Genomic DNA, 13,029 nt, shown 5'->3' on the forward strand with positions numbered 1-13,029 from the left:
CACGTGATTAGTAGCCCAAAGTTTTCTTGGGATAGGAATTTCTGATAATGATTTACACAGATGCAGAGTGCAAAGCCTGTTAAACGCAGAAGTTAAGGTCAGCTTCAGATGTCCTCAGCTGCTTTGAAAGCAGAGATGAATGGGTGAAAATGCACGGCACGCAAACTCAGAGCTTTTCCTTCTGTTCAGGTGACACGTGACATGTCTTCCCAGCACAGCTTTGACACTAACCTGCAAGTGGCTGAGTCCATTTCTGATGCATATATAGAGCTATAATAATATATAGTTAAAAATAATATAGTTTGCTCCAAAGGGGAAATCTCTCATGACCTCCCTTACTAACAAATTGAAAAATATTTTTCATTGTTCGCAATTACTTGATTAAAAATATTTATTATTCCTTACAGTACTTAAGAGCTAAATAGACACAATAGATCAAGACAAAGCAGGGTAAAGGGGTAGGATGAGATGACAGTCCACAGTCACTCAGCAGGTCAGTGTCCAGCCTGGGAGAAAAGCCCTAGTCACGCACTGCAGTTTGCGTTATTGTAGTCCTCACAACCTTCAGGCACACAGCAGGACTCCAGAACGTTCCTGACAAGCACATGCTGGAAACAGGCACTTCAGCCCTGGCAGGCAATAAGCATATCACCTTCAGAACACCTCCAAAGAAGTTTGTGTGCAGCAAGCAAGACGGTGCATTACAGTGCACAGCGTATTAACTCCCGACATGGTTGTGCTGGAAGCGAACAAGGAGCAAAGTAACCTGCCTCCCACACACAGAGCACACAGAGTCCTTGCACAGCAAGTGAGCGCAGAACAACGTGGATGCTGCAAGTTCACAGCCTTGCTTTCTTTCACGGTGACTCTCCCAAAGAAACAAGCCCCAAACAGCACTGGTGCTGACACGTGGGTCCAGCCAAACCCTGAATCCAACACTCAGAGCTTTTGAGGACTCTTGGGTGGACCTGGGGCCCAGAATGTTCTCCGTTCTGTTTACTGGCATGCACAGCCTTGTAGGATTCTCCCTTTAACATGTAATGTCAGTGGTTAAAGAGGGCAAGCTGGGGGTGTAAGGAAAATTCATTTATCCTAAAGCTTAGGCATGGTCCAGCTAAATAGCAGGCTTCTGTACATCAGGTACACCGGGCTTAGTAGAACCGAATGTAATTAACGTGTTTCCTACCAGTGCTAAGCTCAGCCATCACTAGAACTTTCAGTCCTCTCCTTTCCTGAGCAAAGAAATCTTTCCAGTTTGTTTGTTTTCTAAACAAAAAATAAAAACTAGGAAGAGGGATATTTCTAAGCTCTCTATTCACTGCCAGTTGTTTACAGGTATGCTGCTGGGACAGCAAAGTCTGGTTTTAGTGACTGATTGCACTATGAAACTTCCCAAAGACAAATTTCTGTTTTGCCAAGAATAACCCTTCTGTACCAAATTAATTTCCAAAGTGAATGTACAAGGAGGAATGGAAATTTTAGGAGTATGCTTGAGAAATAAGACATTCAACTACAAGCTCTCAACAGACCCTGGAAAAATTTTTTTGGTCCACTCACCTATGTGTTTTAAAAGCATATAAGGATACAGCATAACCAGAGTACTCTTGCCATCATTTTTAAACTACAAGAGCAGCAAGCAGACTGTGCCTTATCAGGAAACACCTCTGAGGTTATATGTAAATGACACATGTACACAGATCAACAAGATGTTTGTTGACAGCAAGCTTTCAGCTACTGCCTTTCACTCTTTACAGTTCCAACCAATGTTGCTGTCTCTGAAAAATAGGTGGAAGATGACAAATTGTGCTGCTTAAGGTACCCAGCTGTAATAAAACTCCTCTTTTGCCACAGACTGGAATCTTTTCCATTTTTATCTCTAACTTGCAAGATTCCTCTAAAGCAACCCTTACTCTCCTGTATTTAGGAGTATCCAAGAGTCAGGTTGCTAGCTGTGACCTTCTAGTCCCATTCAAAGCTATGGAGTCATCTCAGGGAGCATTCATAGCTGGACAAATTTAGCCATGTCTCTGCTATTGTACTACTGAAATGGATTGAACACATCTAAGAATTGGGATGTGTGAAATGGAGATTTATTTTTTTTTTAAAACTGATGCCTTTCACGTGAAATACACAGAAACATTCTTGTTTATGTGTTGCTCCTAAAAAGCCTAAACTCAAAACGCCTTACAGAAAAGTTTATCAATTTTTAACAAGAAGCATGTCTCAGTCATTGACTAGAGCAAATTGGTCTAAAGTCACTCATTTGTTATCAGCTTAACATAAAGTTTACATAATGTATAAATGATAACATTTGTTTAGTGTGAACAAAAAGGTGAAGGAAAAGCTGTTGCTCTTCTTTCACAGATGAAGAAATGAAACATCAAGACAGGGATAACAATGGCCATCACAGGGAAACAGATCTGTCTTGACCTAGGAAATCCATGTACAGCAAGTCTTTGTGATTTGAACAGAGCACCTGGTGCTTCTGGACACACGTGTGTGGGCTTGCTGCTGTGGGTGAAGATATTAAACCACTGCTTACAATAAATGTGATGCAGGGAAAATCCAACATTGTGTTGGATGTCCCCCACCTTTTGTTGCCATTCTTAATTACATGACTTTACATGAGGCTCAGGACACATCTACTGTTTCAGGTCACATCATGGGTGCCACTCACAAAGTTATTTGACTGAGGTGATCGAGTTGGCAAACGCCCTCTCTGAGGGCCGAGAGGGTCAGACAGGAAATACAACATCCCAATTGAATAGCATCTCAGAAACTTTTGAAGGGTGAGAAGCAGTATTTTCCTGGGTGTCCAGGGCCAGTCAAGATATTTGGTGACCACAGCTTGACAGGCTGAGCATTTCATGCCTAATTTCCCTGTTCATCCCACTGAGACTTACAGACTGCTTGCACCCACCTCTGGGCTGCTGCACATGGTGATAGGTACGTCTCACAACATCTGGCATCACTACAGAGATGCCAAAGTCACCCACCTGACAAAGGAACAGCAAAAAGGTCTCTCTTCTGTCCTAGTCCCCCGGTGTGGCCACAGAGAACCAACCTCCTTCTGAAAGGAACTACAGAAGTGGAGAGGTCTGGCAGGGCAACATGTCAAAAGCAGTGTTTTCCCTTTGATTTTTATGAGCCTCTGCAAGAAGGAAATTAGAAACTGAAGTCTACAGTCTCTCCCATTTATAAGTGTCCGTAATGTGTACGTTGTGCTGTAGGTTAATGATGCAGTTCTCAAGCAAGATTAATTTCTGCTTCAGACAGCCATCAATTTTTTATGATTGCAAGACCATTTCCCTACTAAAAATGAAAGTTACATTCCCCAAGGGATGGGCTGTATTCAGCATCAGTCGAGTGTGTAGGGTGGGAAGATGAGAAGAGAAAGCAAAAGACACAATCTAGTTCCCCATCTCCTACACCAGGGAACAGGTACGTGACTTTCCTCACTGTCATTTCTGAGCATCCTGAGTTAGATTAAGTTTGCAGAGATGTGGATGTGCTACTGACCCTCACTGATGGGGCCAGCTCTCTAAAGTGATGCTCAAGGCACTCAGTGCCCAATACCATGAACAGTGACTTTGTAAAAGGTCAGCACAAGTGTCATCCTGCCTCAAGAGCCTGAGACATTGTTCATACCTGAGACAGGCAGTCCAAAGATTGCTTAATGGTATAGTTGAGCTGTTTATCTGACTTAGCCTATATTTGGGGCAGATTCCAAGAAGCTGCCTATAGCTGCATCAGCAGAACAAGGGAAGTCACCTCATCCACCAGTCCGTTTGAAGACATCTGTCTGAGGAAAGTGGGAAGAATTGTCCTTTGTAAGACACTTACAATTATCAGAATTCAGAACTGTGGAATTGTTACCTCTCACCCTTTCTGCATCAACTGCAGAGGGGAGCCTGATGCTTAACCTTGATCAGAAGCACATTTTTAGATGCCTGAAGCAAGGGGAGATGAATCCCCATCTGAAGTACAAATCTTTGTCCCAATAATTCTGACAGGTACCTCACGTACTGGTGTGACTGAAAGGATCCCAGCTACCTTCATTAACAGTAATACACGTTTTAACCTCATTGATTAAACCGTTACCACTTGGTTTGAACCTGTTCAGAAGTCTAATCCAAAAGATCATAGTGTCTTTGTAACTCTATCCTTTGGTTCATCTTTTAGGTAGCTCGTCCTCACTTAGCTGATCTTTACTGGATGTGGAGAAATAAATTATATCAATGCAAAGAACCTTGTATCCCAATAATTACAACTTTGTTTTGTTTTTGACTAGCGGAATCATGAAAGTGGAAAAAAATGAATTAAAATCAGGCCTCATATTGCTAACCAACAACATGTTACATTGACATTAACATGAGTGCAGCTGATATTTTTATTGAACAATGGGATCAGAAGAAGTTAATTGTGAACATTGCAACAATCAGCTCCTACTTAAATGCAATCCAACTACTTTAAAATCTGCTCTGGGGTTGATTCACTGACAGCATCTGGATGACCCTCTGAGAAAGTCCATGCTTAAGTTCAGGCTTAACTGCATTTTTTTCACCCAACCCCTAACCATGCCTGGATTTCACAGCTGAAAACTCTAGGCCTCAATAACATTTTTTTAGGAACCTCCCATTAATCCACAGTTACGACTGCAGCTGTGGTTGTATTATTTTCCATTAATAATTGTGGTTGTATTATTTTCCATTAATAATTCTGTTGAAGAAAGCATTTCTGGGGTTGCTGTATTACAAGGACTTAGGATAGGAAGATCTAGATGAGAACTCTTAAATGTATAGCTGCCTACAAACCACAGCCACCACTGAATTCACCTTTCTGCTTCAGTATGTGCATGGTGAGATACAGATGGATTATCTTCCAGACCCCTTAAGCAGTTTGAATGTGTTTCTTGATAAAGCAAGGATGGACCTCAAATTGCTTCATATAATAAATGTTGCTCATATAGTAAATGCTTTCCCGACCTAAGTCAATGAAGACCTTTTTTGTTAAGCCTGAGTTAAGAGAATATAGATAAAAGTAAGCCGATGCACCCATTAAGCAAACTTATTTAAAATATTTATGAGGAAGGAAAGTATTACAGCCTTGACTACAAATATGTGAGGTCTCCTAGTCTTCTGTAGGGAAACACTGTAAACATATGAGCACACATTTGTAACTACCCTGACTTATTACAGAACAATTATTTATGGGACAGAATATAATGCAAATATGCCAGATTCAGAACACCAGAAATATCTCCAGTGAACTGTATATAGCCAAGGACTGACTGTGTAGGTTATTTCACTTTCAATAAAACCCACAAACTCAATATTATCAATTTAGAATGTTGGTAATGTCCTTACCTTCAGTTTTTTTGAAAGAGCCAGCTTGCATACTGGATGGTTGGTACGAGTCATTTGTAAGAGGTGATGGTTTTCAGGGCTGCAGAGCATCTGCTGCATCACTGGACAGCTGAATCCTCATAAGATAAGGGTGGCCAGGTCAGGCCATAACCACAAAGGCCAGATTGACTCCTCATTCACTGACTCCTCCTTAAACACTCCAGCAAGGACAAGAGAAAGACCATAACCAGGAGTCTACTTCTGAAAAAACAAACATTTATCAGTGCTTGTGCCAATACAACCTCAAAATACTGACACAAAAAGTGGTTGGAAGAGACATCTCACCCCCCGTATCCCTTAGCCACTTGGAGAACAGCAATTGCTATATTTTAAAAAGCTGAAAGGCTTGACAAAGTAATATTTAAATGCAAGGAGGGTGCCAAAATTATAAGGGCGGGGACTCAAGCTTTCCATTCCTATGCAGAACAGGTATAGCACAAGCTGCAGCAACACAAACTTCAATTTATCTATTTTTGGGGTCCTGCCATCTCCAGGGTGTGGCAGCTCCCCTTGAGCTCTCTGATACAGCAGTAATATTGTCTTCTCTTGCAGCAAATTCAAGATAAATCTTTATTAATCCCAAGCTTGTTTACCTGCTCTGGCTCTGTGTGTATGTGTATATGGAAACTTGGGAACCTTTGCCTGTCTGTTTTCATGCACAGTGCTGCTCAGAAGAATGACACTGGACACCTATGAGCTTATAGGAATAAACAAATTTAATGTAAAATACAGATATGCAAAAGTCCACAGCTCCTGAACTGGCTACCTTCCGTCAACCTGGAGAGAAGGGAAAATGTCATTCTTGTACAGATGACAAGAGTTTCTGTTTCATTTGCCTAATAAGTACAGGCAAATGTACTTATGTACAGTCAACCAAGTCCATAAAAGAGTTTTGAACTAGCTAAAAATATTAAACTCCACAGGCCACATGAGAGTCATGGCAATTGCACTGCTAATTATTTTCACGTTTCCTAATACTACCACAAGATACTCATTTCACTAGCTATTATACTCAAAAATTGTCACAGTGCAGGGGGAAGCAGGAAATAGTCTGTATATCCAAAATATGATCATAGCCAATATATCAGTGTATGAAAACAAATGAATGCATTTTCCCTCAGGTACCAGTGTAAAAGTCTACATATCAAAACCATTTGACTTAGCCTTGTAAGGAGAAAGCCTTTTTTAAAGAAATAGCGTTAGGAGGCAGAAAAGGAGCACAGAACAGCTTTATGGTAATTTCGAAAGAAAATCAGAAGGCTCAGGTCAGGGCATCTCTCATACCACAGTGGCTGGTCTTTGGGCCAGTAAAGAAGGGAACAGGAGAAATATGTCCTATTTTTCCTTTGTTGTGTTTTTAATTAAATTATTTCCCCTGTACTTTTATATAGGCTGTAAATATTAAATTATGGCTGCCTACTCTTTGTTGAAGGATCATGGCAAGCTTACTGTGATGTTGCATAAGCCTGTAACCTGAATAGCAGATCCGTTTCTCCCCCAGCTCAAGTTACAGGGAAGGCATGCTGAAATTTAGGCTGAAAGACTGTCCCTTTCAGATGAGTTCCTGTTTTGCTTCCCAGCTTGCTTAGAGCATAAAGGATTTAGCCAAGGAAAGGCACGGAATTATAAGGTTAAAGGGGAGGAGAGAGAAGAGAACAGCTTGATTGACTGATCTTTCAAACACTTCGTCTGTTCTGAATTTCTAAATATAGCAAGAATTAATGAGTCAGAACTGCATTTCAACATTAAAATTACCCTAATATTGTTAATGCTGTATCATGGAACACCACACAAGAAACATAAGTCAAGCTCCTGCATCCACCTTCACATAGCCATACCAAACCAGACTCTCTTTCAAACAGGTAGGTTTAAACTCTTCTTGTGACAGAGCATGTTGAAGTACCAATACTAGGGAAAGGCAGGTAGATCCCAGAGAGCAGCTGGCCAAGCCAAGAGGGGGTGGCAGTACAGGGAAGGAGAGCAGAAGAAAGTTCTTTGAGTTATAACCACGTACATGGCTCTTCCATGTCAAGTAGGAAAGGCCACAAGAATGATTTTTACCACCAGCTCATTATTTATCCCTGTCATGTAGCTTGTCAACAAGTATGAATCCCTTTGCAAGGGACAATGATGCTTCCATTCTAGACAGTTTCTGAAAGGACAAAACCAAGCCAGGCTGCAGAGCTGTAGCTTTCTGGCTGCCCTCGAGTGTCTATGAGCCTGAATACTCCTGGGTCTGGTTAGGTGCTCTGCTAATCAAGTAGGAAACAAAAAAATTAACCTAATTTACAGTTAAACTATTTTCTAAGCAAGGGAAGAGATTTGTGTGTCTTTCTTTAAAACAATCAATTTAATGTATTTGGGAAAAAGAAAAACCCCAAACAAAACAACAAGCCCAAGAGTTACAATTATAATTTCTGTACAACTGCATGTAATGAATCCCGATTAATGCCAATCTAATGCATATGTGCACCCAAAGACCATTGTCTTCATCTTCTTCCTGATATGAGCAGCAACTGAAGATTGTGCTTGCAAGGGAGGAAGGGTAAGTAGTCTTGACGCTTTTTTCTCCTAAATCTCATCCTGGTTAGTAGGTTTATTCAAAGCTCTCCTTGCTAAGATTCAACATGACAGCTTTCAGCATCAGTGAAAACTGGAAGTAACTTTCCCATTGAGTTCAGTCTTTTGTCAATTGTCTCCTTTCCATGGGCAGGTCCATAAGAGGCAGGACCCAAAATTAGTTTCAGAGCCACTGAATCCAGGCCTGCACAGCTGCAGACTAAGAGCTCATATACCATGGAGAAAACATCTATCCCATTTATCTACAAGGGACAACATTCATGTCTAAAAGCGGATGTACATTTTGTACCTTCAAAGTCAACAGCTGTGGTATTTAGATCCAGACCCCCTTGATTTCAGGGGAAAAAAACATTTGGGCTTCACCTGCCCAACTAATTTGCTTTCAGCTGGACTGGAGCACTTGTAATGTTTGGCTTGTTTCATCACTGAACACCATAACCCTGACACCAACAAAATGAATGAGCACAGTCACAAAGAAATAAGCAAGGAAGACAACAGATATAAGATTCTGTCCCCGAGATAGATGGTGACATTTTAAACATCTGATTAATTTGAATCCTTTTCTTTTGACTCCAGATCTGTGAAGGGATGTGAGACAGAGAGAAGATGAGCAGGGAAAGAAACTCTTACCATGGGTGGTTCATGATCTTGATTTGCAAAATCAGCCATGACTTTCCGCCTTCGCAATCCAGTTGAGGTAACATTCAGCATCAAAGATGGGTTTTCATATTTATCACCACTCTGGATTTATCACTGCATAGGAAATGAAAATGCAATAATGAGCAACATACCCTGTAGCCTGAGAGCTAATTACGCACCTTTCTCCACAAAGTAAGTAGAAAGCACATGAGCTTGGAAGATATCTACAGAGCAATTAAACACGCACTTGTCAACATGTCACAAATAGCATGTTTTTACAGTTGAAATAAAAACACAAAATGCCATCTGATTGAACTTCAGAATAATTAGCACATCACAGCACACAACCACGACAAGTACCTGTCAACAGCTATCAGCACAGCAATGACATTTTCCACTGCAAATAATGTCATTTTCTACTTTTGAATAGTAATGCTATTTTTTTCTTTTGAAAAAGAAGCATTGTTTATAACACATACAAATATATCCTCCATAAAACAAGATTTCATTCTGCAAAGTTAACGCTCAAACAGAACTATTTCATAGACTTTGCAACCAAAGCTCTAATTCCACATGCAAAGGCAAACAAAGTTCTAATTCCATGTAGCAGCTGAAGGAAGAGAAGGATGCTGCTTATGGGACACTGCCTTTGTTAGCCAATGCCTATTTACTCCCAGAACACTTTGTCTATGCGCCAAGTTGCATAACCAGCAATGCTCTGGACTTCTACTAAACATGAGATTTCTTCTAGGAAACACACCAACAAAAAAAAAAAAGTGAAAGTCAGGTACTGTGGGTGGTTTTCAGCAATTTTCAGGCAAGCTAATAGTGTCAGCTTTGATGTGCTCCTAGACCAGCTTGTTAAGAAAAAGTCAAAAAGAGTTTCTGTAAATTTTTATTAAAGTTATAAACTGCTCTACTGGTCTGGTTTCCGTAAACAAGTTGGCTATTAATAGATGTGATTTAAAATGCATGTTGAATTGCACAGACTGGCACACTCCCCCTTTTTGGGTGGCTGTGTACAATTTTACGCTTGTTGACTGTGACTTTAATTAACAAGTCATATGAGCTTAGACTGTTTTATGTCTTTACACACCATTAAAAAAAAAGATTGTCTCTTACGAGCAACAACAAACTAACAACCCCACAAAGGCAAGTTTTGAAAGAAAGTCTGGAAGAAATCAGTATGGTATGAGCCTTGGGTACTGATGGTAGGGTCAGACTGGGCAGGAGCCAGATCCCTTATCTGATGCAGCTGAGAGAGAAATCACTAAGTCAATTTACCCGATTGAGGATGTGGTTTTCCTGTTTGCAGCAACACCGCAGCCTTCCTCTTCCCATCTGCCTGTGCTCTGAAGGAACACAGCACAGTGAAGCACTAAGTGGGGATACTGGATTTGTCTTTGAGAGCCTCAGGCTTGGGTGGCAGCAGTGGTACAGCCATGCTGGCTGAACACACTGCCCAGCCGGAGAAGCGGGTGTAATTTAGAGGGAGCTGAGTATTTCTGCATGATGCTCTGTTGTGACACATAGTTTTGCCTTACATGAGAGGTAAATCAATTCCTGCAGCTATTCCTAACTTGACTTGTCTGCCCACCAGAGTGTCAGCTTTTCATGCCAGCTGGAATAAGATTGGTGCCATCACAACAAAAAATCTCTGTTTATATTAACAGGATTAAGTAACTGATCCATGGAGATGGCTCATCTCCACTCAGAGCAGAGAAACCCGCCTCCACTGAAATATGTATCACTGTATTACAGTCCAGAGCAGTCAGTTCTGTTGAGGCTTCACATCCTCTAGAGTGGGATTTGCCTCTTCATGACTCTAGCCATTTGAATGGTAAGTTTTTATCTTAAGGGGTGGTGGTGACTTCTACTATAACCTGTGGAAAGATACCAGTATCTCCAGACAGCAAGACATCTCGCCTGTCCTAGACATTTGAACCTGCAGTTTCCAAATTGTGCAGAAAGCACAGGATGACCTAGAAATTTGGGCCACTACTGGTACTATGGTATGCCAAACCAGCTTGGGTCTTGGCTGATGCTAGAATTGTACGAAAAATAATAAAAAAATCTGCACTATGGATGGAATTTAAATGGATTCCATTTATGATTCACCCCAGTATGACAGAAACCCTCTCCCAACTGTGTAAGTTTTATACCACTGGTGTCATTAGAGAAAAAAGCGGTTTTGCAGTAGAAAAATTCAGACTCTTGGTATGACTTTCTTCTAAATGACATTGATTATTTGCTGTCAAGTTTGGTGATTAGGAATGAGCATGGATCAGGTAGATAAAGCTGATTCTCTGTGCCAAACTCACACAACATGTAAATTCAGATAAAATTTTATTTAAAATATAAAACCAAAGATCTTCAAGGGCAAGGTATGTCTCACTCTGTCCCTATCCCCTTGAGCACTAATCCACAATTCACTTCCACCCACCGCAAAGAAAGGGCCAAATGCTACAAAAAGACTGCATCTGTGGGATTTTAGGCTCAACAGTGAGTATGAGAAGAACTTACAAGGAAACAAGCTGCTGAAACTATCCACAAATCTGCAATGTCCACAGAATTTCCGCAGTGACTGAATTGCTGTGGTGATTGCTTGCCCTGCAGCCTGGTGTCCCAGAGATGTCCAGCCTCACTCGTGAACACCACCATTATATCTCTTGGAAGCTGTGGGACAAGGCCATCATCTCCTTACCTCCAAGTCAGTGAGAAAAATACCACCTGTCCCTTGGTTGAGTGGTAGGAAACCAATACTCAAGAATGAGAACCTCTGCTCTACAGCAGATGCACTGATTACAGATGGGGCCTTAATTGCAAGAAGGAGATTTCCTATTTGGTTTTGATTTTAGAACAGTGCAGATTTAGTGACTTATGCCTTGTGGAGACAAGAAATTTGTGTGGAAGAGCTTTCAAACAAACCAGCTGCCGAGCCACCGTGCCATGGAGACACAGTCATTCTGGCTCTGCATAACTCACCCACACTATCCTGGAGCTGCAAAGAGTAATAGTGTTCAAGTTAAATGGTTTGCTTCCAAACCACTCTGAGCAGAAAGACAGAAAATTTTCCTTAAAACTAAAATTACATATAGGGATGTACTGGAAATTCACCAGTAAAGGTAAAGAAGAAAGTTTCCACTCCACAGGCATTAGCATTGAATTTTGCCCTCACTGGACATGAGATGGGCTGAGCTGGTGTGTTAGATTAGTTCTATCACCAAAAGGGCTGATCCTATTCTCCTGTCCTCCCACCCCATCACTTCCTCTACTGCTCGTCTGGCTCCTTGCTGAGCCATTTCAAACCTCAGTTATCCCAGGGGAGGGGGGAAAGAGGGCAGAGCACAGCTCCTCATTAATGATTTCTATGTTTCGTGGTTTTGATTCTTAACCTATTTCTTTTGTTTTGGTTTGGTTTTTTTGATGGGGTTTTTCCTCTTTCAGGAAAGAAAGGGAGAAGGCCTGACAAGAAAACCATCAGACCAAAAAACAGATGAATGCATGGCCAGCTGGGGAGAGCTCCCTTCTGTATATTGGCAGTGAGCTCAGAAGGTAACTGAGCTTGTGGTTTCTGGTAAAATCACCCTCCAGAAACAATTACTATAATCCTTCTGTGTCCAGTGTTTGTCAATCAGGGCAGACACATGAGGGACTCCCCAGCAGCCCCCACAAGAGTATCCACATATAGAAGCAGCATTACAACTCTCTTGGCTGAAAGATCTTAGACAGGATAGTGTCATTTTTGCAGGCCAGAGACATCGACTTAGCTCAGGGCACCACTGGAGGAGAACTGAATGCTCTTTAAATAACAGTACAAATGTACCTTCCAACATCTGCACAGTACTGGAATGACTCTAAAACGAAAACAAAACACCTTGTGCATAAACTGCAGGGCTAACCAGTTCACTAAAAAATGCTTCATTTTACACATAATAGAAAAGCCTTGTCAGGATTGCATGTTGCAGAGATTTAGAGAAAGATGCCATTTAAACCAAGCTCAACTATTCAAAAAATACTGGGAGAAAATTTAATTAACTTGCATACAATTTGCAGGCATTTAGTTGAAGTTAATCCCTTATTACTTCAGGCCACTCACTGAGAATTTAAAAGGTATGGTATTGGCTCAGCTGAGAGAGGCTGAAAGGTGGGCTCTCCCATGGCAATGCCGCAGATCAGGAAGTTCGGTGCTGACCGTAGGAAGCATCGTGTAGATGCTGTCTCAGGGATGGAAAGGTCTGAGTGTCTTTGGGCAATAGGCTCGAGTAGAAAGATTTTTGGTGCAGCCCTCCCATTGTCCTCCCTCCAGCTCATCCCCCGAGCAGAGAGTGTCACAAAACTTGTGAGAGGAAAGCTTTGAGACATGAAAATTTTGAACCTCTAAAAGACGAAAGAATTACAAATC

This window comes from Lepidothrix coronata, unplaced genomic scaffold (genome assembly GCF_001604755.1).
Source record: "Lepidothrix coronata isolate B3197 unplaced genomic scaffold, Lepidothrix_coronata-1.0 Scaffold10, whole genome shotgun sequence".
NCBI lineage: Eukaryota > Metazoa > Chordata > Aves > Passeriformes > Pipridae > Lepidothrix > Lepidothrix coronata.